This window comes from Arvicola amphibius, chromosome 8, assembly GCF_903992535.2.
Source record: "Arvicola amphibius chromosome 8, mArvAmp1.2, whole genome shotgun sequence".
NCBI classification, from domain to species: Eukaryota; Metazoa; Chordata; class Mammalia; order Rodentia; family Cricetidae; genus Arvicola; species Arvicola amphibius.
This window is the reverse complement of record NC_052054.1, coordinates 85,940,992-85,946,705: the sequence shown is the minus strand read 5'-3', so window position 1 is coordinate 85,946,705 and position 5,714 is coordinate 85,940,992. Positions and strand designations below refer to the sequence as shown.

Here is a 5,714-nt window from a genome sequence, read left to right as displayed (position 1 = left end):
CTTCCTAAGTACTGGGATTGAAGGTGTGTGCCACACCACCGGGCCAAGTTACTTTCCTATTGCTGTGATAAAAGACCATGACCAAGGCAACTTATAAAAGGAATTTGCCTTTTATAATTTATTTTATAATTTTATTTTATAATTATTTTATATACACATATATTTATATAATAAATATATATTATATAATATATTTTATATAATTATATATATAATTATTATATAATTTATTTTATAATTATTTTATAATTTATTTGGACTCATGATCCCTAAGAGTCCATCATCATTATCATCATCATCTTCATCATAGCAGAGAGCATGGCAGCAGGCAGGCAGGCATGGTGATTGAGCAGCTATTGAGAGTTTACATCTTGATCCACAAACAGGGGGCAGAGAGAGCAACTCTAGATAATGAGAGTCTTCTGAAACCTCAAAGTCTGCCCCCCATACCTCCTGATCCTCCCCAAATAGCCATCAACCAGAGACCAAGTATTTACTTTTTCTGGACTTATGGAGGAAATCTCATTCAAACCACCACAGAAGTACTGGCACAGATCATGACAGGGAGAAGGTGTATATGATCCCTGCTTGGTGGAGATGCTGTGAGAATTAAACAGGGCATGTAGAAAGCTTTTTCACGTGTTGGTAGACCAGGAAACAGTGACCACCTTCAAAAACCTGCTCCCAGTGAGCTACTTTCTTGAACCAAGACCCACCTCCTCAAGGCCCTACACCCTTCAAAATGGAGTCACTAGTTGGGGACCAAGTGTTTAAAGTTCAGATATGTGAGGGGCATTTCAGACTCAAACCATAACCTCCAGAAATTCTGTGCTATGTGGGTGGTGATGGGGGTACTTAAAGAAGATGAACAGTTCTTGGAAAATGATGAAGTTAGAGGAATTTGGGATCAGAGTTAAAATGATGGCAGCTTCAAAGGTGAATACAACATTTCTGCACACCTGAACTTATTAAAAATTAAATTTGTGAGAACCTTCCTGCGGTCGTGGTCGCATCTCGCTGCTGCAGCCTCCGGGGCCACGTTCCATCCTTTCATCCTGAGACCAGCCCAGAAAGAAAAATAATTATCTTTTCTTGCTCGGTACCTATCTTCAAGCCATGAGGGAAATCGTGCACATCCAAGCCGGACAGTGTGGCAACCAGATCGGTGCTAAGTTCTGGGAGGTGATAAGCGATGAGCACGGCATCGACCCCACCGGTACCTACCACGGAGACAGCGACCTGCAGCTGGACCGAATCTCCGTCTACTACAATGAAGCCACAGGTGGCAAGTATGTCCCTCGAGCTATCTTGGTGGGGATCTAGAACCCGGGACCATGGACTCTGTTCGATCGGGTCCTTTTGGCCAGATCTTCAGACCAGACAACTTTGTTTTTGGTCAGTCTGGGGCAGGCAACAACTGGGCTAAGGGGCACTACACAGAGGGAGCTGAGCTGGTCGACTCCGTCCTGGATGCGGTGCGGAAGGAGGCAGAGAGCTGCGACTGCCTGCAGGGCTTTCAGCTGACCCACTCTCTGGGTGGAGGCACGGGCTCTGGCATGGGCACCCTGCTCATCAGCAAGATCCGAGAAGAATAAATACCCTGACCGTATCATGAATACCTTCAGCGTGGTGCCTTCGCCCAAAGTGTCCGACACCATGGTCGCGCCCTACAACGCCACCCTCTCCGTCCATCAGCTTGTCGAGAACACCGATGAGACCTACTGCATTGACAACGAGGCCCTCTATGACATCTGCTTCCGTACCCTCAAGCTCACCACGCCCACCTACGGAAGACCTGAACCACCTCGTCTCCGTCTCCGCCACCACGAGCCGTGTCACCACCTGCCTCCGCTTCCCGGGCCAGCTCAGTGCTGACCTCCGAAAGTTGGCTGTCAACATGGTGTCCTTCCCGCGTCTCCACTTCTTCATGCCCGGCTTTGCCCCGCTCACCAGCCATGGAAGCCAGCAGTACCGGGCCCTCACTGTGCCTGAACTTACCCAGCAGGTCTTCGATGCCAAGAATATGATGGCTGCCTGCGACCCCCGCCACGGCCGATACCTCTCCGTTGCGGCCGTCTTCCGCGGGCGGATGTCCATGAAGGAGGTGGATGAGCAGATGCTCAACGTGCAGAATAAGAATAGCAGCTACGCTGTGGAATGGATCCCCAACAATGTCAAGACGGCCGTCTGTGACATCCCACCCCACGGCCTCAAGATGGCGGTCACCTTCATCGGCAACAGCACGGCCATCCAGGAGCTGTTCAAGCGCATCTCGGAGCAGTTCACGGCCATGTTCCGGCGCAAGGCCTTCCTGCACTGGTACACGGGCGAGGGCATGGACGAGATGGAGTTCACCGAAGCCGAGAGCAACATGAACGACCTCGTCTCCGAGTACCAGCAGTACCAGGATGCCACTGCAGAAGAGGAGGAGGATTTCGGGGAGGAGGCAGAAGAAGAGGCCTAAGGCAGAGAGCCCCGCATCACCTCAGGCTGCTTAGTTCCCTCAGCTTTCTTCAGCTGCCCATTTTTCTCCTTCAGAGTTTTCTTTCTGCTGCCTCTGTCCTGTTTTGTTTTCGTTTTTTTCACTGGGGCGGGGGGGGGGGGGGGGAGGAAGTGAACGGTGCCTGGCACACAGTAGGCGCTCAATAAATATTTGTTTGTGGAATGTCTCCTTTCTCTTTCCACTCTGACAAACCTACATACACTTCTGCCATTCTGAGTGTTGCCCTGTTTCCTTCTGGTACCCATTTCTCATGACTGTCAATATTTCCATTATATTCCCCAGGAACCTGAGTTCTGCTCCAGAGTCCGTTTAGAACATTACTAAAGACCCAGATAGTGGCCACCATCCTAGAGCTAAGGAGATTGGGAAGGGAAGAGGGGTGCCAGGTAGAGGTCACTGGGAAGAGAGGGGCGGGGTTTTCCAGTCAAGGCCATTTCCACGGGGGAATCCACTGAGGCTTTTTCAATTGACAGGTTTTTCTCTGCCTCATCTCTCAGCCTCAGGGGAAGGATTAACAGTATTATCTCCATTTATAACCTCCAGCTGTCCTGAGCCAAATCTGCCATTGGAGGTGTCTTCCCTGTATTCCTTCTTTCTCTAAGGTGGGAGTGGAACAGAACTGCCCCGTCCATTTGACCTCCAAACCTAGAAAGGTGTGCTGCCACGGGGGGGGGGGGGGGGGGGAGTGTCTGGGACCTGTCTCTGCTTCTGCCATTTTCTTCCTGGTTTGGTCCTACCCTACCCTTCTTTTTTGTGTTGAACTTGGCTGCTTTTTTTCATATTGAAAAGATGACATTGCCCCAAGAGCCAACAAATAAATGGGAGTTGGAAAAAAAATTAAATTTGCTTCATTGTTTGTGAGCAAACTTCTAACATTAGGCAAAAAAAAAAATCATTTCTATATTGGAATAGTTCCACAAGTTGGTATCTGCAAAAACTGAAACAAACTAAAGTTATTCATTGAGGTGCAAGAAGAAAATGAATGTGGAGATTTAAGGATGAATATTTCTCTTCAACCTCAGTGGCAAAAGCATGGCTGACCCTCACTGTGTTCATGTTTCTCCACTGTCTTATGCAAGACACTGAGGGGCTGGCCCAGAAGAATGGATCATCAAGAGTCCTCATGTTTCATCTTCTTAGCTCATTGGTTGTGGTATTCTTTGAACCTTGATGTTCAAGATAATGTTCTTCACTGAGTCTGTCCACAAGGCTGTTCAAAGATGGTGATTTCACCCAGGTTCTTAGAGTACATTGTGTCCACCCTCAGCAAGGCCTGGCTCATCCACTCTATTTCTCAGATTATGATTGGTTCTGGGTTCATGTTGGCCACAACTGAGTAATTTGCAGTTAGTTAAAATCTAACTAATTATTGGTCACTCAAACCCAAGCAGCAAGTTTTATCCTCTGATGCCAAGGCCTGAATTAATCCCAAAGAGGTCAAGAAGTATGCGGTACCTGGGCAAGTCAGCAACCTCTGCCCCTAATCTTGATTGAAGGTGATGTTGGAAATTTCTGCAGTGGCAGGGTCTTGAGTCCCTCAGTTCCAGGAGGTTGCCTGAGTGCCTTAGGTTGGGGTCCATGGAAACAAACCTTGAGACAAGGTTGTGAGCATCAGGGATTCTCTGGGTAACCTTACTTGCAGTGAATAGGGTGAACCATCATCACAGGGTATGTATATGAGATTCCTTATATCATGAACAATAAGGTTTCATCTGGTTCAGGATCTCTATGAAGTGATAAACATTGTCCCCTAGAGTTGTCCTGGCTGAGGATCAAAAAGACTGGGTGTGTGTTCTCAAGTTTCTGCTTGGCCTTATTGCTTCCTAAGGACTAATGGGCAGGGAGATGGCCTTAATGCCTTTGCACCTAGCCTTCCTTCATCTTGAGGCAAGCAGGTACAAGATACCTTCCTTAAGAACAACACATGCAGAGAGGCCATGCAGGGAGCCTTCAGCTGCCTCTCCAGGGCTGGTCTTTAACAAGAACCTCTAATGAGAGCTACCTTGTGGTTTTCACCATAAGCCACAGTTGATCATTCCTTGTGACTGCTTGAGGAACTAGTCAGTTTTACAATTAGTGCTTTGGTCCTGCCGGCTCACAGACTGTCTGCTCTTTATTTTTATGGAGGCTTGTTAGAGGCCATTACTGCATGTGTTGTTTAGGGGAGTGCAGCCTCCATTTCGCATTGAGAAGTCTCTGCAAGGCACTCTGTCTGTGGAATTAACTTCCTGTAGGAGGATACACGTTTGCTGAAAGAAAATCGAGATAATTTCAAACTGTGTTATGAATAAATGAATAGTTTTACTCGGGACCCAGTACAGTAAACGGTTTTCCGAAAACATAACGAGGCCTGGTGTGGGGACTCAGAGATAGTCGGCTTGCTGTTTGGGACCATCTTTGCGGAACCTCGATGTGTCTGCTCCTCCTTAGTTACCCTCTTGATGGTGTCATGTTCACATCTATATAGATGTATGAAATGTATATGTACACATATACATTCATATATTTTTGCCTGATGTACAATTTTTCAGTTAAGCCTATTTGTTTTTCTCTTATTTATATTTTCATATTATAAGAAAATGATTCTTACTCTTTCTTACAAACGGCCTTTAGACTCAGCACAGTTCACTTAAGCAAGAGAGAGAGAGAGACAAGGACAGAGAACAGAGACACACACATACACGACAGAGGAGACAGAGACAGACAGAGAGAACATGAACCAAACAGTGTTTGAAGGCTGCATTTGGTCTGCAGACTTATTTCCCAGTTTTTAAGCTTTCCTTCAGTCACCTGTTCATTTGCATACCACATGATTTCTCAGTACAAAAGTTGCACGCATGTGACAGATGGTACGTCCTAAACAGACTAAGAAGTGTTTACTGCCTGATTCTTTACCAAGTTGCCTACCTAGCTTGTGCATTCATTAACTTTAAGAAAAGGCTTGCTGTGCACTTAGCTATGTGCTTCCGTCTGCTGCTCTTTATCTTCACCACTCCACTCTGGGCCCTGAGAGGCTTTCTTTGATTCAGATTTAGGCTTCATATTATTTACGTTTTCTGTTTCTATGATAAAATGCCATGCCCAGCATAGTATATAGAAGGACCAGATTTAGTTTGGGTGTATGGTTCTAGACGGATAAGAGCCTATCACCATCACTATGGGGAAATGTGGCAACAGGCATACATGGTAGCTAGAGCTGCAGCTGCGAGCT

The 5,714-nt window shown here is 46.7% G+C and overlaps 1 pseudogene; it reads left to right on the top strand.

Moving 5' to 3' along the window:
• Positions 1–1,031: 1,031 nt before the first annotated feature.
• On the top strand, positions 1,032–2,588 carry LOC119820546 (annotated as a pseudogene).
• Positions 2,589–5,714: the final 3,126 nt, after the last annotated feature.